This window comes from Macrotis lagotis, chromosome X, assembly GCF_037893015.1.
Source record: "Macrotis lagotis isolate mMagLag1 chromosome X, bilby.v1.9.chrom.fasta, whole genome shotgun sequence".
NCBI lineage: Eukaryota > Metazoa > Chordata > Mammalia > Peramelemorphia > Peramelidae > Macrotis > Macrotis lagotis.
This window is the reverse complement of record NC_133666.1, coordinates 285,005,629-285,028,163: the sequence shown is the minus strand read 5'-3', so window position 1 is coordinate 285,028,163 and position 22,535 is coordinate 285,005,629. Positions and strand designations below refer to the sequence as shown.

General features: G+C 36.7%; 1 protein-coding gene and 1 pseudogene across 3 annotated transcripts in view; both read right to left on the bottom strand.

Annotated features, from left to right (window-relative positions):
• LOC141499043 (protein CREG1 pseudogene) lies at positions 1-22,207 on the bottom strand (annotated as a pseudogene).
• Positions 1-22,535, bottom strand: part of LIFR (LIF receptor subunit alpha) — an 89,224-nt gene that overhangs the window by 55,588 nt on the left and 11,101 nt on the right. The window lies entirely within an intron of this gene.

Here is a 22,535-nt window from a genome sequence, read left to right as displayed (position 1 = left end):
AAAGGAAACATTTATTTTAAAAATGCATGCATTACAACAGAATCATTTTTAGGAATATCTTTATAAGAACTATTATTAAATACATGAACATTAAGCTATACCAACAATTACTGTTAAGAAATCAGAAGCTATCAAGGTAGTTCCCTAATTCAATATATTAATTATTCCATGTGAAACTAGTCTGTGATTCCAGCTTGACTCTGGTATACACCAGATACCCTCTATTCACAAATTATTAGGAAACTAAAAGAATTAAATGCAATTCAACAGATATTTGTTAAGTACTCATTATGTTAAAAATTCTGTATTTGTTGAGAATTAGATATAAAAATAAATAGAATATAATTCTTATCCTCAATAATTTTATAACATACTAGGGAAACTGAAAATGCTGTAATAAAATGCAAAATATAACTTAAAAGCAAAGGATAGGGTGTAAAGTGCTCCAGGAAAGCCCTGAAATAATCTAAAAACAGAAAAAACAAACAATAAAATCATTAGAGCTTGGGGAGAATCAGAAATGGCTCTAATTCCTAGAGAGAACCACAGTGTGGCAACAGATTTTATAGAAACAACTTATTTCCAAGATTATTCAGGAACAGAGGAAAGAGAGTCAAAACTTTAGAGCTAGGTAATTATTAAGTATTTGAGACTGGATTTGAACTCAGGTCCTCCTGATCCCCAGGGTGGGTCTCTATCTACTACACTACCTAGCTTATCCCTTGGGTCTAAATCTTGATCCTAATACATATGAGATTAGACCAAGGGCATACCGAGTCATTCAATGCCCCTAAGCAACTTTCTAAGATGAAACTTCCTTTTATTATAATCTTTTACTTTAACACTTAATTTTTATAGGGTGAGTATTTTAAGCCAATGAAATTACAGATTTGGGTGATGGGGGGGGGAAGCTTCCAAAGTACTTCAGAAAGGAAAAAATGTCAGATTTTTTTCCTCTCAAAGAATAAATAGGGGCAGCAAGATGGTGCAGTGGATAGAGCACCAGTCCTGGACTCAGGAGGACCTGAGTTCAAATCCAGTCTCAGACACTTAACCCCATTGCCTTAAAAAAATAAACAAATTTATACATAAAAGTTACCTATAACTTCTTTATTACTATTCTAGTTTAGTGATTATCTATACCAAGGTTTGTCTCTTTGTATCTCTCAAATAGAATTATAGCTTGTGGGGTCTTTTCCTTAAGTTGTGGTGCCCAGTAATAGTTTGTTTGCTGTTTGGAAAGTTGGATATGGTGGCACATCCTTGTTACTTGGTGGGGAGGGGGGAAAGGAGGTGGATGGTATGAAGTCGGTGAATTTCTTGGTGTTCAGGAGTTCTTTACTACAGTAGGACTAAAGCCAATCAGGTGACTGCACTAAGTCCAGCACCAAGGTGATAAAGGGAGGTGGGGGAGGACTCTAAGGAGCAAACACAACAACTACCAACAGCACCACAAGCACACAGCAAATCTATTTATTTTGGTATCTGAATTGTTTCAATACAGTGTGCACATTGTAAGGAGACACAGACAGATCAAAATCAATCATATAGTTTTTCCCACTTCTGTATGCCAAAATCAATAATCATTTGACTGCTAATCTCAGTTGTAATACAAAAATAATTCTCATTTATAATTCATGTTTTCTATAGTTCAATATAGTTTTTATAGTTCAATTATTTTCTTCTACGATGGTCCATGAGAGATAAATGGAAAAAAATAAGTATAAATAAAAACATGTGTAAAATATGAATAATCAATAAACAAAATTAACATCCATAAATCTAATTTGAGAATCAAAGTTCAAATGTAGATCAACTCTGCTTACCTACAACTTGAGTTTATTTTTAGAAATACTGTTGTGCAGGAGAGGCTATTAAATACTTTTAATAGTTCTATGAGACTAGCAAAGAATTAAAAGACAAAGCTCAAATTTTAATTTGAGTAATGAAGCAATTTAAAAACATGCAAGAAAATCAATAATCTATTATATCTAATATTGTTCCCACTTACAGACAGCAAACAATGCTACCATCACAAAATAAATGATTTATGAAATTGCTAAATTCACATAAAATTGAGGTGAAAATAAGAGTTTGTTTTTAGTCTAATCTGTTATGTGAAAATATTAAGTGTAGGCATTAAACTCATTTTAAAGATTTTTTTCAAGAATTAAGCATTACTTAAAGTGAAGCATTATAATATAAAGTGATAATTCTCCCACATTAGTTTAACTCCTATAGATGAAGACAATGAGGTCCTTAAAAACTGGACTTGGAAACACAAAGGAAGTGAGTAGTGGACTAATATATTCAGCAGTGTATTCCAATTCATTTACTCATTATTCTGAATAAGTGAGGTCTGATTACTGAACTTCTACTTGGAGAGGAGGAAAAAGCTTCCCTTAAATAAGCAAAAGTTGTTTATTATAATTCTTCACATAGGAAGAATCAAGTAAATGTGACATTTGGTTGGACGGACAGTCCTTTGAGCTGGTCCATTAATACATATACTAGAAGAGCTATTTCAATGAAAATGATCTGGGCCCAAAACTTAATAGAGGAGAGGAGACTCCACATTATTTGGTAAACTACATCATACTTATGTTGCTTCCATGAATTTCCTAGAAACAAACCTTAACTTGTAAACATCAATACTGTTCTGATTCGGAGAGCTAGGTGGCACAGGGGCTAGAGGACTGGACCTGGAGTCAAGGAAACTCATCTATCTGAGTTCAAATCTTACCTCAGAGACTTCTAGTTATGTTACTCTAGGCAAGTCACTTCACCCTATTTGCCACTCCTCATCTGTAACAAGAGTTAGAGAAGGAAATGGCAACAGCAATGTTCTGATGATATAGGGCTATATATCATGAACTTCCATTATCTCTGAGGAATCTATACCAAGGGTCTCCCAAAGAACGAGAGACCCATGGAGGTAATAAATAGGTTGTAGCAATCCATCTCCCACTTCTATACCTTTGCACAATCTGTCTCTTATAACTGGAATGTACACCCTCCCCTCCTGCTCTTAAAGTCCTTGGGGCGTCTTTCAAAGTTCAACCCAAGTAACACTTCTTACAGACTGCTCCATTAAGATCCTCTTAGTATTAGGCTCCCTCTTCAAATTATCTTATATTCATCTTAATCCATTTGTATCCCTTCAGTAGAATGTTATCTTCTTGGAAGACAAGGAGTTTTACTCTGATTTTGTAAGCCCCAGGACCTGAGAGCCATGCACATAGAAAAGTTCTTCATAAATGTTTGAATAGAGGGTAAAAGCAGACACAAACAGCATCAAGTCCAAATGGGTTAAATTTTATCTTCTAGGATTTCATGTCATTATTCTCTAAATTAAAGAGCTGTTTGGATCTTTTTTTTCAAAAAAGATTCAGCTGTATTAGTGTCAAGGAAAAATAATATTTAAAAACTGATAGATTTTTACTAGTAAATTTCTTCTCAATGATAATTACAATGTCATCTTTTAATCACTATAAAAATGATAATTAACATGCTGATTGATTTTATACAAATGCATGCCATAAAAATATTTCAGGGTGAGAGTAATTCCATTTCTGCAAAATAAACTTAATTTACTTTATAAAAGGTCCTTTACTTTTTGTGAGATGAGTAGTTTTCAGTCCCTGCTATTAGGGGATATAGATGGGTGCCAGCATGTAACAAGCACCAAAGGAAGATGACAGATCTAGAAAGGATCTTAGAACCCTCTCCCTCAAACCTTTCTTTTATAGATGAGAAAATTGAAGGTCAAGGACTTGTCTAAGGTCACATAAGTAATAAACATTATAGGAACCCAAGTCTCTAATGGTGGAACTGTTTTCCTTCCCTGAACTTGCAAAAAAGTGAGCAATGACTCAGGGATGATAATGGAGGGACCAAGGGAGTACCATAAAAATCACAGATTTAAATCTGGAAGGCCCCCTCCCAAATTAATCTAAAACAACCCCATAATTTCAAAAATGAAGAAAATATTTTGTCCAAATTCAAAGAGGTAGAATAGGTAGGGATTGGTACTGAAATCCAGGTGCTATGCCCCAAACAGATATGAAAAAAACAGAGACCAAATAATTAAGACCCGCTCTGAAGTGAGAGCCAAATACTAGATATTCTCATGAGTAGACTTACAGTACTGAAATTGCATGAAGAAAGTCCCAACTGCAGTGAGGAAGCAGGATTCAAAATAGATATCTCCAAATTATCAACATTCCTATTATCATTGCAACTTACAAAAATGAGGAAGGGATAGCATATCTACAAATGTATATAATATATGAGTTCACCTATGAAGTGCTTAGCACACTGCCTGGCACATGGGAGGTGCTTAACAAATGTTTGCTGATTGAAGACACATACAAAGTTTGTATAAATAGAATTCCAAAATGTTCTTTACAGAAAAAAGAGAATCAAATGATTGGAGAGCTATCTATATAACATGAGGCTGGATTCAAATGGCTTCTGAAATGTCTTCCAATTCTATGATTATCATATACATAGTAAATTTTATGAAAAAATAAAATAAAAAATACAAATAAAGCATTTGGTAAAAGGAAAAAACTTGATTTATAAATAAAAGGCATTATCATCATTAGATGCAATGCCATGCTTTTTATAGGGGTAACTTTTTACTATTAGATTATTATTAAATTACTATTAAAATAATTATTTTGAATAATATCTCTCAAATTATTTTGAATAATACCTCTCTTCAATACAAGTTTTAAAACAAAATGCTTTAGTCAACTTCTTCCTTCCTTTTTGATAAAATACTCTCACCAATTCTGGAGCAATTCAAACTTTTTTTCTCCAAAATTAAGCTGCTGATGAGCAATGTGCAAAATTCTTGAAATAAGGATATTAATAATTTCCAGATACATTTTATAGGTTTCTTCAAAAAATTAATTATGAAACAAACTAGAGTATAAATAAATCTTGTAGTCTGTGCAAACTAAACATAAATAATATTTTATTTACAGAACTAGTTTTTTGGTACTATCATAAGAGCCTCCTACTTGGCTCCCCTCCTCCAGCCTTTCCCTTCTTCCATACTGCTGCCAAAGTAATTTCCTAAGGCTTAGGTCTGACCATGGGACTCCCCCTGCTCAACAAATTCCAGAAGCTTTCTATTACATCTAGAATAGAATATAAGCTACTGTTTTGCATTTAAAATCTTTCACAACTTGGCTCCAACTTACCTTCCTCACCTTACGGAATAGAACTTCACTTTGCATATACTTAAATCCAGTCAAACTGGCCCTCCTGCTGTTCCCTCACACATAGTGTTCTGTGTCCTCTCATCCTGTGTGAACAGCATGAGCTGCCCCCCAAGCCTGGATGCACTTCATTCCTTTGTTTAAAATCTCTAGTTTCCTTTCAAGTTTAACTCCAGTGTCACCTCTGTCATGAGATGATGTCTTTCTTGATCTTTCCTGTGTCTCTGTTTTGGGAGCAACCAGCAGTGCTTGACAGCTAGTAGGTGCTTCCATCATTAGATGATCTGGGTTCCTCTAATGTTTAAAGATTTTATTTATTTTGAGTTTTACAATTTTTCCCCTAATCTTACTTCCCTTTCCTCTAATGTTTATTACTTGTGCAATAAATTACATATAATTGTTAATTGTTAATTGAAGAATATGAAACTTTAGCTGGTTCTTGAGAAACTAAAATGATTTAATGAGGAAATGAGGATGGATCTATAACACTCCCAGGGAAAAATGTATCAGAACAAGGATCTCAAGTATTGGTGAGCACAATATTTTCAAAGGAGACTGAGAAAACAAAGGATGGCTGGAGAAAAATGTCCCAACTAGAAAACAGTAGAAAATAATTTAAGGAATGGATAGTATAAACTCTTATTATCTCTATATCTTAGCTCCTTAAATCTGACTAGAGTTGGGTTGGACTTATTTGTACAGGGATGATGTTTAAACTCATGGGAATTTATGACATCTCCAAGACAGGATGTACAAAGAAGGAAGAGAACAGGGACCACAGTAGAACTATGTGAGGCAAAATATGATAATAATGTTTCAGCAAATGATTCTGATTATGTTTATTTATCTATATGTTATATCCTCTCAGAAAAATATAAGATCCTTTAGGTCTGAAACTATGCCTTTTGTATAATAGGTCTGTTGAAATGAGGACCATATCCAAGAGACTTGTAGTTTTCAAACATAAACTACTTAATGATGGCTTAAGAAATTTAGCTGCTACAAGAGTAGTTCTAAAAAGAATAAAGGGATATAGCTTCTTGCAATGTATCAATTTTAAAGCAAAAGAAAGACATTAAAAATCCAAACTTTTAAAAATAACTTCTTTTTTTTTCATTTTTTTTTTTTTTTAGGTTTTTGCAAGGCAAATGGGGTTAAGTGGCTTGCCCAAGGCCACACAGCTTAGGTAATTATTAAGTGTCTGAGACCAGATTTGAACCCAGGTACTCCTGACTCCAAGGCCAGTGCTTTATCCACTACGCCACCTAGCCGCCCCTAAAAATCTTCTTAAAGAAATAAGCCAACCAAATCATAACAGCAAACTAAATTTTAAGGAGAAAATAAAACCAATTAACTTTTAACTTTTCCTATTTTTTTTGTATTAAACTGAAAAAAATGGTCTGGAAGTCAAAAGATCTAGATTTTGGTCTCAGCCTGCCACAAAGCCATCACTAGATAACTTTGGATAAGTTATTAAAAGTCTCTTGGTCTAATATTGATCTTGATTTATTATCAGGAAGAGTCCCTTGCAGGGATTTTTTTTTAAAACCAGTATACATATTTGCAAACCATTGGCACAAATCATATTTTGATGATGTTTGATCATATATGAAGTCAAGAAAGATTATAACAAGTGAACTTAAAGAGGAGGTGAAGCAGAATGTATGTCTCCACAAGTTCAGATATTCATTCTCCTTAGGCATTTTTCACAAAGATAGTCTCAATTTATCAGTAGGCAGTTGGAGAGATTTAAATACGGAATTACAGAATTTTGATAGTTGGAAGCAACCTCATAAGCTATGTGTTCTTTACCATAAACTAAAAATAATAATATTATTACTAGTGTCAATGATGATGACAGCTAGTGCTTACCTAGTGCTTTAAGGTTTACAAAGCATTTAACAAATACCAACCCCTGGATGGTCTATGCTTTTATCATCCCCATTTTACAGATGAAGAAACTGAGAAAAACAGAGGTTAAATTTCATGTACAGGATCACATAGCTAATAAGTGTTAGAAGCAGGATCCAAATTCAAATGTTGATCCCAAGTCAGGAACTCTGCACTACCTGGTCACCTCATCTCGCTTTTGCTCAAAGACTTCAAATAAGGAAGAAACCCTTACTTCTCCAACTTTCAGAGGAAGTCTATCTACTTAAAAAGAGCTGAGGAAGCTTTTTTACCTAACATGAAAGGTAAATATAACTCCTATGAGGCCAAATAGAATAAGTCTAATCCACCTTTCACAGGACAATCCTTCAAATCCTTCATGACAGCTATAATGTTTCCATCTAGAGACTCTGTGACTCAAGGACCAGGGGGCCTTTCTTTCTAGTACTCAGACTTAGATGACAGTACTTATCACATATCCTTGACCTAGGGTGTCTTTTGAGGGAACCCACTTCTCCCTTCTCTGAGCCTCAGAATCAAAAAGATTCGTACATTTCTGCTCCTGGAGAATCAGAGACTGGGAGTTGAGTGGTTTGTCCCACGTGCAAGCTACCTTTTAGGTGCCTGTCTATCACTCACCATTTTGGGAAGAGGCTATAGGGATGATACAAAGCCTGAGTTCAACATCTGATTATCAAGTGCTTCATAGCTCTCCTTGTTGCTTATACTCCAAGTTCTCCTATGTGTGGAACGAGCAACTCTAGAAGATGATACCACCATTTCACAATGATGTTTTGCCTGGTATCTTAGAATCCTATGGGACCAGGGTCCTTTGTTGATCAACTTTTTCCTCGCTCATCCTATGAGAGAGGCAAATTCAATCTAGAATTTTTTTTTGTAGTCATCTTTAAGTCACCCCCAGGATTTTCTTCTTTTCTCAAGGAACTCAGTGCCTGGCTCAGTTTTCATCTCAACCCACTAGAAATTTCACATACTGTATATGTTTGATATCCCCTTGAACACACTTTACTTTCAAGTTATCAACTTCAATTCTTATAACTCTTTCATTGAGAATCTAGTCAGTGATATGAACAAGTTTTCAAATGAAGAAATTAAAGCTATATATAATTAAATGAAAAAATGTTCCAAATCATTACTGATTAGATAAATGAAAATTAAAACTCTGAGATTTCACCTTGCATTTATCATATTGGCTAAGAGAATGAAAAGGGAAAATGATCAATGTTGGAGAGGTTGTGGGAACAGTGGGACATTAAGACATTGCTGGTGGAGTTGTGAATGGATCCAACCATTCTGGAGAGCAATGTAGAACTATGACCAAAGAGCAATAAAACCGTCCATACCCTTTGACCCAGCAATTCCAATTTTAGGCCTATATCCAGAAGAAATCATAAAAAGTATTCCAAAATATTCATAGCAGCACTTTTTGTAGTGGCAAAGAATTAGAAATTGAGGGATGCATTTAGAGAATGGGTGAACAAGTTATGGTATGCTATTTTTCTATAAGAAACCATAAATGGTCGGACTCTAGAGAAGCATGGAATGAGTTGCAGGATCTGATGTTGAGTGAAGGGAGCAGAACCAAGAGAACAATGTACACATTAACAACAACATTGTGATCTGATCAACCTTAATGGATGCAGCTCCTCTCAGCAGTTCAGAGACCTAGGACAATCCTATTAAATTGGCTATGGGCAATGTTATTCCCAACCAGAGGAAGAAAAACAAAAACCCTTCAGAATCTGATGAACACTACATTCACTTTTTAAAAAAAACACCCTTTATGCATTTTTTTCTTAATCCTAATTCCTCATACTGAAAAAAGACTAATCTGTAAACATGTTTAACACAAATGTGTATATACAATATTAACCTTGAGTGCTCACTGCTAAGGGGAGAAGGGTGGGAAGGGAGGGTGAAGGTAAATTTTTAACTTAAAAATATACACGTGCATATGGATGAATGTTAAAAACTTTTCAAGTTCCTTGGAAAAAGGTCTGTTTCACAGGGACCAAGGATTTGAAAAAGCCACTGCAAGTACAGCCGCAGCACAGCTCAGCCAGAGGAGTGCCCAGATCCCTGGGGGTACTTGGGTCCATGGCAGAGGGGACAGTTTCCAGACCTCCTGGCCCAGAGATGACTGGGAACAGCTTGAAGGGGTGGTGAGGGAACTCTGTCACACCAGAGTGAATGCAGAGCGAGCTCTGGCCTCAGAGCAGCCCTGCGGGGAGAACCTGCAGTGGGAATTGGGGAAGCCAACCTGCACCTCCAGAGTGCAACCCTCAGATGTGGGGGGGGGGGGGGGGGCTGCAGAGGTCTCTTCTGTTTTCTTTGAGGCAGGAATCGGCTGTTTGCCCACACCCAAATCCTGGTTGCAGTCTGGGTTCCCATACCACCATGGCTGAGCAAGGGCCTCCCCCCCCCCCCCAACAGCTCCAGGGCAGAAGGGAGGGCCTGTGATCATCCACATCCCAAAGCTCAGGCAAGAGAGCAGTCAGAGCCTCTCATAAGACCTTGGAGGAATTAAGGTCCCTGGGGGGGGGGGGGTGTCCCAACCTCCACCCCCAGCCTTGGAAGTGCAGTAAATCAGTCATAGATTGAGGAAATGAGCAAACAAACGAAAAAGAAGAAATCAGACCATAGAAAATTACTTTGGTCCCATGGAAGATTCAGAAGATGACAAATTCTAAGCCTCTGTATCCAAAACTTCCAAGAGAAATAGAAAATAGGCTCAGGCTATGGATGAGCTCAAAAAAAGAGTTTGAAAAGCAATTAGAGGAGGTAGAAGAAAAATTGGGGGGAGAAATGAGAGCAAAGCACATAAATCATGAAAACCAAATCAGCAGCTTGGTGAAAATACAAAAAAAATACTGAAGAAAATAATATGTTAAAAACCAGTTTAGGCCAAATGGAAAAAAGCAACACAAAAGGCAAATGAGGAGAAGAATGACTTAAAAAGAAGAATTGGCTAGCTGGAAAAGAAGATAAAAAAGCTCTGTCAAAAAAATAACTCCTTCAAATGCAGACTGGAACTAAAGGAAACTGATGACTTTGAGAGAAATCAGGAAGAAATAAAACTATTCCCCAAAAAAGTAAAAATTAGAAGAAAATGTGAAATATTTCATTGGAAAACAATTGGCCTCAAAAGCAGATTTGGGAGAGATAATATAAAAATTATTGGGATACTTGAAAGTGACAACCAGGCTAAGAGCCTAGACTTCATTTTTTTTTTAAAGAAATAATATAGCACAATTGCCCTGGGATCCTAAAAGCAGAAGATAAAATAGAAATTGAGGGAATTCACCAATCACATTCCTGAAGGAGATCCCACCCAACAAGAGCGAATTGTGTCTTGGGCTCTCTCTCATAAAACTTCTAAACTAAGGACTCTTAACTAAATTTAAGAGACAGAACCCACAGAGGGATCCAATGAGGCAATTCTCCAACCCAAGGTGACCTGGAAAAGAGCAGAAAGGCTCTGCTCCCCGGGGTGAGAGGGGAAGCTAGCCAGAGGGGTGGCCCACCAGAGCGAAAGAACTTCAGCCTTCCGGAAGCAGCCCCAGGGCACTAGGAGCTGCGGGAGTTTCCTAACCTATGCCCTGGGAAGCACCGGGCAAAAAGTGGGTTAACAGCAGGGGACCTCTGCCAGAGCGAGCATGTGGAGTCCAGCCCTCAGAGCACACAGGGAGCCACATGGCCAAGGCAGTCCAGATCCAGAAAACAGAAGCAGGCGGAGCCGGTAAGCAGGAGCCCCCAGGGCATGAGCCCATTGAGCTGAGGGAGGGGAGTGAAGAGAGACTGCTGAGCTCTGTCCTCTGCCCCTGGAACAGGACTCTGGGGCTCTGACCACATTCAGATCCCGATCGCAGTCTAGGCCCCCCCATAGAACAGCAGGCCCCTGCCCTGCACGCATATGGTCATTTACAGACCAGGAGGGAGGACAGAGCCTCACACAGGGACACCCTTGTGAGAGTGTCCCAAAAAGCTCAGGAAGCATGTACCCCAAAACAGGCTTAGGCTGGGAAAATGAGCAAGCAGAGAAAAAAGAGGAACACCATTGAGAAATACGTTATCTATGATCCCAGGAAGGATCAATATACTCAGTCTGAAGATGAGGAAGCACAAGCTCCTGCATCTAAATTTAGACTCCAAGAAAAACAGAAATCAGGCTCAGGTTGTGACAGAGCTTAAAAAAGACTTTGAAAATCAAATGAAGGAGTTAGAAGCTGGGAAAAGAAATGAGAGAAGCAGGAAAAACATGAAAATGAAGTCAGCAGCTTAGTCAAGGAAATCCAAAAAAAAAAAAAAAAAATGCTGAAGAAAATAGCATGCTAAAAACCAGCTTAGGTCAAATGGACAAAACAGTTCAAAAAGTTATGGAGGAGAAGAATGCTTTAAAAAGCAGAATTGGCCAGATGGAAAAAGAGAAAAGAAAGCTCTCGGAGAAAAACAAATCCTTCAGACAAAGAATAGAACTCAGGGAGATTGATGAAAAGAATGAAAAATCAGAAGAAAATGTGAAACATCTCATTGAAAAAACAACTGATATGGAAAACAGATTTAGGAAAGATAATTTTAAAATTATTGCAATACCTGAAAGTCATGATCAGGAAAAGAGCCTTGACATCACTTTCAAAGAATTACTACAGGAAAATTGCCCTGATATCCTAGAAGCAGAGGGCAAAATAGAAATGGAGAGAATCCACCAATCCCCCCGAGAAAGAGATACCAAAAAAACCAACCCCCAGGAATATTATAGCCAAGTTCCAGAACTCCCAAGTCAAAGAGAAAATATTACAAGCAGCCAGAAGGACACAGTTCAAATATCATGGAGCTGCAGTCAGGATCTCACAGGACTTAGCAGCAACTACATTAAAAGCTCGTAGGGCTTGGAATATAATATTCTGGAAGGCAAAAGAGCTTGGAATGCAACCGAAAATCAACTACCCAGCAAAACTGAATGTCCTCTTCCAGGGAAAAAGATGGACTTTCAATGAACCAGGGGAATTTCAAATGTTCCTGTTGGAATGGCCAGAGCTGTACAGAAGGTTTGATCTTCAAATACAGGACTCAGGTGAAGCATAGAGATTGGAGGAGAAGGGGAAAATATGAGGGATTTAATGAGAATGAACTGCATGTATTCCTGTATAGAAAAATGACACTGATAATACTCATATGAACCTTCTCAATTAAGAGAGCAGGTAGAAGAAGCTTTTATAGATGAAGCACAGGAGAAAGCTGAATTTGAAGATAAAATGTGGTGTAAAAATGGAGTCAATAGGAAAAAGGGAAATGTAAAGTTTGAAAGAAAAAGGAGAAGGGGAATAGGCCAAGATATTTCATAATATAATAAGATTTTCCTTCATTACAATTAGCTATTGCAATGATATGGAAGGGGGGAAGGCAAGGGAGAATGAGGGAATCTTTGCTCTCATCAGAGGTGGCTAGGAGAGGAAACAGCATATGTACTCAATGGGGTGTAGACATCTGGAGTAAGAAGGAGAGAGGGGGGACAGGGGGAAGGGGGGGGATGTGAATGAAGGAGGAGAGGATGGACCATGGGGGGAGAGTGGTCAGATATAATGCATTTTCTTTTGTACTTCTTGCATGGGGCTGGGATTGGATGGCCTGTCTGGGACCATAGGGCCAGGTGGATGCTGGGACTAAGGGGTAGTGGGGGGGGGGGGGTGCGGCTCAGGGCCTCTTGGACCCAGGGCCAGGGATCTGTCTGCTGCACCACTCAGCTACCCTACAGCAGAGTCAGAGTGAAAGGAGAGAGAAAATATAGTATATGGTAGTGGAGAAATACGAAAGGAGGGAGTTGCGATCAGCAATGGCAACAGTGGAAAAATATGGAAGTAACTTTTGTGATGGACTTACCATAAAGAATGTGATCCACCCGTGACAGAATTGGTGGTGTTGGAACACAGACTGAAGCACAATTTTTAGTATTAGTAATTGGGGGGGGGTGTGTGCAAGGCAAATGGGGCTGGGGTCTGCCTGGGGCCACATGGCAGGGTGATTGTTGGGTGTCTGAGGCCAGATTCAGACCTGGGTATTCCTGGCTCAAGGGCCAGTGCTCTGTCCGCCACCCAGCCGCTCCTACTATTATTAATATTTTATTTTATTTTAGATCTTTTTTTTGTCCTTTTTTGGTTTATGCAGGGCAGTGGGGTTGGGGGTGGCTGGGTGATTGTTGGGTGTACGGGGTTCGATATGGGCTCGGGTGCTCCTGGCTCCAGGACTGGTGCTCTGTCCACTGTACTACCTGGCCATAACTATAATTATTGGATTTAAAAGTATTTTACCAGTTTATATCAAGACAGCATATTCTTGATATTGATAAAAGTGAAATCCTTTTTATCAATCCTGTCTTTCCTTCAATCTCCCAGATATATACTGTTTATAACTTCCTTAAAGAATTGTTTGAGATTCAGAGACTAAATGTCATGACCAAGATCTCAGAGTCAGTAATTGTCAAAGACAGGATTTGAACCCAGATTTTGTTACTTCCATATGCAACACTACCTTTATTTTACTAGTTTAGGAATATTAAAATGATATATGAATTTTCTATTTGAATAAATCAGCCTGCTAAAAATCATATATAAGAAATTAAATACAGAGCTATAATTACAAATTTACTTACTGAATTAGAATTCAAATGTTTAGAAATTTCAATAGGATTGGAACCATAAGCTGCTGCTTAACTTCAAGGACTCTACCCTTAGGCTTTTGTCAGCTTACAAGGAGCATATAAAAGTCTAACCTAATAAATTATCATCATTTTTGCTCCAATAAAGAGAATAAATTTGAAAATTTTTTTTTAGGTTTTTGCAAGGCAAATGAGGTTAAGTGGCTTGCCCAAGGCCACACAGCTAGGTAATTATTAAGTGTCTGAGACCAGATTTGAACCCAGGTACTCCTGACTCCAGGGCTGGTGATTTATCCACTGCTCCACCTAGCAGCCCCTGGAATTTTTTTTAAAAAAAAGTTATTTGGAGTCTAGTTGTGCAATTTTTCCACCCCATGATCTTGAGCAAATCAAAACCTAATCTATTCATTTATAAAAGAGATACTAGCACTTACAGTGGTGGGATTGTGAAAGTCAAGTAAAGTAATTAATTAAGTCTTCTGTCTGTATAAAACACTATATAAATGATTATAATTATCATAAACAAAGGACAGATCTACTTTTCAGATCCAAAGACCCAGGAAAACACATAGAGAAAGGTCTCCCTGAAGGCAGAAATACATGATCACAACATTAAATAATTGTAATGATTTTTATTTTTTTTTTATTTTTTTAGGTTTTTGCCAAGGCAAATGGGATTAAGTGGCTTGCCCAAGGCCACACAGCTAGGTAATTATTAAATGTCTGAGACTGGATTTGAACTCAGGTACTCCTGACTCCAAGGCCGGTGCTTTATCCACTACGCCACCTAGCCGCCCCTAATTGTAATGATTTGATATAGAATGATTAAAGAGTTATTATGGGGCAGCTAGATGGCACAGGGAATAGAGCACCAGCCCTGGAGTCAGGAAGACCTGAGTTCAAATTTGAACTCAGACACTTAATTACCTAGCTATATGACCTTGGGCAAGACATTTAACTCCACTGCCTTCCCCCCACCAAAAAGCCCCCCCCCAAAATTATTGACCTTTAGAAATCACCTAATTCAAAATGCCTCATTTTAAGATAGGGAATTTGGGGCCCCAAAATACATTTAATTTTTTTTCATTTATATAATATTTAGAAACCAGGTAAGGAAGAATAAAAGCTTCATTGCAATACATGAACTTAAAGATACAGATCAACATAAATGAAATTTAATTAAATTTAATTAAATTAAATCAACATAATTAAAAATATTTTCAATTTTTCAAAAATGATTTTTGAAAATAAAAAGGTGTTTTTTTCCTTTTCCCTTTTTCTATTGGTCCTTTATATTTCCAAGTTGAGGCTATAAATTTTTAAAAGCTAAAGTTAGGAGTTACATTGTTCACTGAAAATTAATCAGAAATTATGAAAAAGTACATTCTAAATGACCATGGAAACCTTCAGGAACATCTCTGTCATTTAAAAATTACGAATTATGAAGGTTAAATATAATATCAAATCTCCAGGGAAGCACCAATGTCTATTTACATAAAGTTCAAAATCTTTTGTTTAATTCTCATTGTACATAGATGAAAAGGCATGATTTAAGGTTTTCTATGGTCAGATACTGTATTTTGTATTACTCTCTAAGGATAAAAAAATAAAAAGATTTGATTATCTCTGCTCTCAAGGAGTTTCTCTTCTAATAGGGGAATTACAAAGTATAAAAGGCTTGGTGGACAATAAAGGGTGTTCTGGTCTGGGAAGTCAAAGGATTTATAAAATAAGGGCATAATGCAGTCACAATTTTCACATCCTTTTCAGTATGGCAAGGCAGTTACCAAGACATCCTGGTTTACTGGTAAATGAAATATAAAGCAGTCTGAGGTCAACTAGTTAGTTGAGTTTTTTACGCTTTCATCCACCAATCAAAGTGGCTCAACCCTAGGGTAAATATGAGGAGAAAGAGTTGGTCTTTGATTGGAGATGTGGTCTATAGCAGAAGTATTAAACTCAAAAAGACACAGGGGCCATTAAACTGTAAATAAGGAAATCAGCAGGCTACATATTGACTTATAAAACTATTAACATAATGTTCTACTGTATTTTTATTTATTTCATTAAATATTTCTCAATTACATTTACATCTGGTTCAGGTTTCAGATCCTTATTATCTTCCAAGGGTATGGACAGAGTGAAATAAGAAAAACAGAGGGGATGAGGAGGATCGGTTCTAAAGAAAGAGATGAAAGGAGCACAAATACAACCATGTACAAAGGAGGAAGAAGAGAGTAGAATTTACTATTTCTCATAATCGGGATGTGTGAGAAGAATATACAAACACTAAGGAAGAGGTAAAAGAAGCAGCATCAGATGAATTTTATGTTTTATAAGAATTTTATAAAAAATGGACAGAACACCCTTACTAATCCTTAGTCATCCTTATGGGATTTTTCTTTTTCTATTAGAATCTTTACTTAACTTGTTCAGTACCTGTATTGTAAATGCTTAAATCTAGCTCCTTTCTTGAACTTTGCATTCTGTGAAATTCCAAAGTACAGACTCCTAGTTTGGGAGATATTCATAATTAGTTTTTTCCCTTCTTCCTCCTTTTCAATTTAAAATCTCTTTGTAATTAGATTTGCAAGAATATAGGTAGAGATAGATAAATAGAAAGAAATATAGATATGTGATTTCCAATCTTTGTTAGATACACTCTTAGCCAAACAATTCCCTATGAATATTTATATTTTAAAATCCCAATACCAGACTTAATGGAAAGAATGACATGAGCTTAGTTTTAAAGACTAAACAGGAATTTACAGGCAGAATTGCAAAGTGACATCTTAGGCACAGAAAAGGACATACATAAAGTCATGGAGATGGAGAAACACATGGAGATGCAAAATACTAACAAGTGATGTCACACCAAAGTAATATAAATCTTAGTCAATAAAAATTAATTTCAAGTAAATTTTCTTTTAGAACTTTCTAAGAAAACTTCTCATGGAAGTTCAGTGAGATTGAAGAACTAAAAAGTAACTAAAAACTAATTTGTGAAAAGTTTCTATCAAACATAGCAGTATCTTTCTCTGACCTGAATAGTACAATACATACGAATCCTAATGAGTACTTTTTGTACCTTGGTAAAATCAAGGAGCAATCATAAAATGAAAACTAGTTTTCTAAAGTTCTATTTTTGATGAAAACAATACCTTTGCATATATTTTACTTCAAATATCAATTACAACTATCTATGAAGTAAAGCTAAGAAAGGTAACACCTCCAAAATAATTAGCATTGATACCTCAATTTGCTGCTACATGGACGAACGCAGGGATTGTTTTGCAAAGAAGTTAACTTATTTCATCAATATTTAGTAAAACACAGATTAACCTACATAATATTTTATCAAAAGAATAAATCTGAACATGTAGACTGTACAAAGAAAAATAACTCTTTGTGCAAAGAAAAACAACTATTTTTAAAACCATGGAAGAAACACTGGCTCTTTCTTACTTAGGAAACATGAAAAGAAAACAGGCCTACAAGTTAGATGATCTGAGCTCTAGTCCTAGCTAGACTTGGCATGTGAGAGTGAATAAGGCAATTTCTCTTAGCTTCAATTTCTTTTATTTAAATTGGTATTAAGCTATACACGACTACCTCAATGGATTAATATGTGAGCAACAAATGGAACAAAACACATAAAAAGAGCTAACATTAATAAAAAGACTTTAAAATTTACAACATGCTTTGGACAAATCTCACTGAACATTCCAAATAACCCTAAGAGATAGGTACTATAGGAATTATTATTCCCATTTTAAAGATCATCAGATCAAGACTCAAGAAAGTTATGTGACTTTTTACTTTATAACTAGTAGGTGCTGATGGTAGAAGTCTCTTTAAAGTCCAAATTCAGCACTCTCCACTTATCCAAAGTATTTTGTAAACTGTCAAGGATGATACAAATGCATACTTTATTAGACTATAAGAAGTAAAGGCAATTATATGACCTCCTTTGTACAAGAGGAAGCCTTCTGGGGTGGGGGTGGGGGGGCGGGTAACATGTTCAGGCCTGTGCCTTACACAAATCATTTTAGCAGCTGAATTATTCAAGAGGATGGACTGAAGTAGGAAGAGGCTTGAAGCGGGGAGACCCACCAAAGGAGCCTCTAATTGTCAAGCTGTAAGGTAAGGAGGGCTTGCATGAGGGTGCAACAGGAGGGGGAAGGGGGGCAGCACAGGTAGAAGGCAGAAGCCACTGGATTTGACAAGGGATGGGATTGGGGATGGGGTCTGGGAGGAGTCAAAGAGAACACCAAAGTTGCAAAACTAGATGATTGAGGATGATGATACCTTCAGTAAAAAGAGAAATTTGGAAGGTGGGGTAAAGAAAATGAGATCAATCTCTAGGACATCCAATCCCACTATTTCTGTCACTGTATCCAAAACATAAAATAGGTGTTTAATCAACATTTGCTGAATGAAGAATTTACAAAGTAGAGTCCTCCCTCCCAATTCAGTCATGGAATGTCCTGATAGAAGCAAATCATGTCATTCAATTCTTATGAGATCATGAAAATCTGACTCTTTTCCTGAAGATTTCTATATAGTTCTCTTCACACTCTGGTCTAGGGATTCAGAATAGGTAACAACCAGTATAACCACAGGCAAAACTTTAGCTGACATATTATTTAACCTATCTTGAAAATTTGTGCATCTTTCCATGTTTATCATCTCTTGGGGCATGCCAAATACTTATAGAACCATTCAAAAACAAGACCAAGCAAGGCCAATCAATGTACTCAAGGTAGACCAGAGAAGACATACTAAAGCAACATCATTCTACCTGAAAATCAAAACCAACAGCTTTCAGGATCCTCTCTTGTGTACATAATTTTTTGAAAATTAATGTAATTCTGTCATTGAAGCATAATGATGGAATCTAAGACATTTTTTAAAATGTTGATAGAAAAGAAAAAATAATTATTATATTCATCTACTATTTTAGTGAGAACCAGACCATGCATTAGAAATGTTTTCAACTCACAGTCCTTTACATTTCAATATTTACAATTAGGAGTACTTAACCTTTTTTTGTGCTATGAATGCCTTTGTCAGTTTCATGAAACCTGTTGACTCATTCTCTAAATACATAGGATTACAAAGAAAACCAGTTATATTGAAATAAAGATGTAGAGTTTTTTTCCTTATCCAAATTTATGATACCCCTGAAATCTATCCATAAATCCTTTGGGATTAAGAAACCCGACCCACATTGTCAGTTATCTTCTTTCTTCTTCTTCCCTCCTACCTTAGAAGAAATGATTAGACCCCTAGCCAAGTCTAGCCAGTTCCACCCTTCTCAATTCCCCCAACAACTTGCTTCAGTCTTTCTTTCTCCTATTATTTTCTACCTCTCCCACTTCACTTTCTCTTTCCCCTCTGCCTAAGAAAAAAATCTTAGGTCTTCCTTATGCTAAGAAAATCTTTCCTCAACCTCTAACTCTACTAAAACTAGTATGTTATTTCCCTCACCTTCTTCACTGCCAAATTTCTTTTTTAAAAAAAGCATATTATATACACTGATCACTTCTTTACCTATTCTTTTAAGGCTTGCTATCTGGCTTCTTTCCCCTAAGTTTCTCATGTTACTGGTTATCTCAGCAGCTGAATATTGACTGACTTTTCTAAGTTCTCATCCTTCATCTTCTCTCCTTTGTAATACTTTATCATCCTCTGCCTGATCTTCTATGACACTGTACAGAGCAAGATTTCCTTAAGCTCTCAGACCACTCCAGATGGCCCTCTTTCCTTAATCCCATCCTTAAATCAGGAGTAATCTGATCCTTTAGATTTCTCCTTTGTTCTTTCCATTGCCAATAAAAATGCTCAACTTTTTTTTCGTTAAAGAATAAATTTTAATTATTAGTACTTTGAAAGACTGACATAATAATGAAATTTAACAGAAAACATTTTTAAGCATTATTTGAGCATGATTAATATAAATCAGTTTTATGGTTTTCAGATAAATTCATTTTTTGCTGCAGTTTTTGAATTTAGCATTTATCTTTCAACATATAATACTTCAAAAGGAATTCTAGAGAATCTACTGAAATTATTTCTGCATTTAGTAAATGAGTAATTTTCTTTTCTTTATAACATTATAAGAAAGATAGCTGGTAGGCTTCTAAAAACCTATTTCATTTGAAGAGTCTCAAAATCCTTTCAGATTGTATTTCCCTGAGTTACATAAGTTCACTGGAACCTCAAGAGCAATCAATTTGTAGTACAAATATTTGTTGAATGGTTACTATTCATTGCAAGACAGAATTCAGGGTAAGGCAAATCTGTAATAGGACCTGATCTTTTGATGTTTGTAAGGTTTCATTCTATTTCTTTCCCTTGATGATGATTTAGACAACTATTAATAAAGCATTTTTTCAAATGAATCAATAACACAGCTATGAAGGGAACCTAAGAAATACTGTGTCAATATTGCTACTGTTTACATATACCTTCAAATGAATTGTCAGAAAATGACTATTGGAGATTTAGAAAATAATATTTTAGTCTATGATATTTAGGACGAAATAAAAAAGAAATAACTAATTGCATACAATTCAACTAGGGGAATATGAACTGGACCTCTGATTTCATTGTTTTAGGGAACTTCCAGACAAGGAAATTTCTTCTACCAGTTCTACCAGATTGGCACGTTCTCTGCAGCTTACAGCTGTATGAGAGTTGCCTAATTGAAAAATAAAATTACTCATGTCCAAGGTCCTATAGAAAGTATGTCCATCTCAGGGGTGAGCTCTGAAGCCAACTCGTCCTGGCCTCTGCACCACATTATCCCTCATACCATTCAAGATAATAGCTCTTCAGGTTTTTCAAAAATATTCAGATTTATTTTTTATAATCATTATAAATGTTTCCCATTACATTTTATTTGAGGAAAAAAATTTTCCTTTTCTTTATCTACTCACTCTTCCCTTCTTATAGCTTCTTTTAACAGAGTTTGAAAAGACCAACTAAAGAAACCTAAATGACCCTGCTTGCTAAAAGTAAGAAAGGATATAAATCACAGTTAAAGGACATTGTAGAATGGGTAAAATCATGTCTGATACAGCATCTGAAAACATGGACTAATCTCATTAATAAGGATCTCAATATTTATCCACAAATTTCCTCACCTTACATTTAATAGATAAAACATCTATTTTTTTAAGGGGGGGAAGGAAACTTAAGGAAGAAATAAAATGGGTAAAATCAAACAGGAAAAATTTCATGTCTACTTGATTCTATATTATTGTCACAACTGCTTTGTTCCTGCAACTCTCCCCACCCCCCAATCACCATAATAGACTGATTAGCTGTATGAAGCTCCATTTGAGTTTAAATAAATAGTTTTTCTCTTTGAAAAGATTCAGGCACCTCTGGCATATGAACAAATTAAACTATTTTCAGCCTGTTCAGAGGCTTCAGTTAAGTAGTGAACAGTCGGTATGGTGAGCAAAGAGATTCCCAGGAACAAATGATATAAGCTAAAACAGTTTTCAATCTCAAAGGCCGATTCAATGTGCAACTTTTGTTCCTGGGAAAACTAAAGGAAGACTAAATGAATACTCAGAGGAACCAAGATTCCTTAATGATATATTTCTTTATAAAAAATTTCAAAATGTCAAAAAATTCTTAAATCTAAATTTCTCACAGCAAATCTTTGATTTAAATATTAAGCATATGCAGATAAGCTTTTTTTTACCAAAACTATTCAGACAAAAACTTTAAGCAGTTTTTCTATGTATCCCAAACAAAGTGAGTCAAGTATCTTGATGGAATTACAGAACTGACCATATTCCTCCTTACTAAGGTTTAGCTTTATAATATTCTTCAGGTGTAACTATTTTGGCTCCACCAAAGTAGTCTATGACCCAGATGTTGGATATAGCCAATTTAGCAAAGAACCAGTTATGATCTGAAGGCCATGATTCCATTTCAGGGTGACGACTGAATAATGACTTTTTTTGCAAAGGTCATTTCTTCTGTATCATTCACCTTAGTGATTGATCCTGACAGCATTACATGAGCACAAAGGGGACTTTGAGGATCAAATCTTGTGTCTTGCAATAATCAGTTTGAGCTAAAGTCACTGTCAAAGTGGCATTTGGATTCACCTGCAGGTCCCCCACCAACATCTGGAGCGGGCTGAGGTAGAAGTAGGGCATGTCGCTGCTCGCGCCCTCCGGCCCGTCGCTGAGGGAGAAGACATTGGTGAAGGGCCGCCCGCGCATGGCGGGCACCGAGGAGATGGTGCCCAGCGCGCCCCAGGTGATGGCATGGACCATGAAGTGCGCCACGCGCGCCGGCTCTTTGCGGGGGGCAGCCGGGGCGCGAGCAGGGTGGCAGGCCGGGCCGGCGCCAACAGGAGCAGCAGCGGCAGCAGCGTCTGGGGCCCCATGGTCCAGGTCCGGCGGGCCCAGTGGGCACGGGAGTCCCGGCCGGACCCGGGGTGCCGCCCTCAACTCTTCTTTGATGAAGGCATAAAATGATATGCTTGTCAAATTTACAGATGACAGGATGAGAGAGTTAATAAGTTGAAAAGATATGAGACTCTAAATACAAAAAAGATTACAACAGACTACAAACAATAATTGACTACTACTAAGACTCCCGAATTTCTATCTCCAGCTCCAGGAACCTAGAATCTAATATTGCCTCAAAATTTCCATATAGACTTCCTTCTGCTTCAATCTGAGCATATCTAAAACTTTAGTTATTTCCTTATT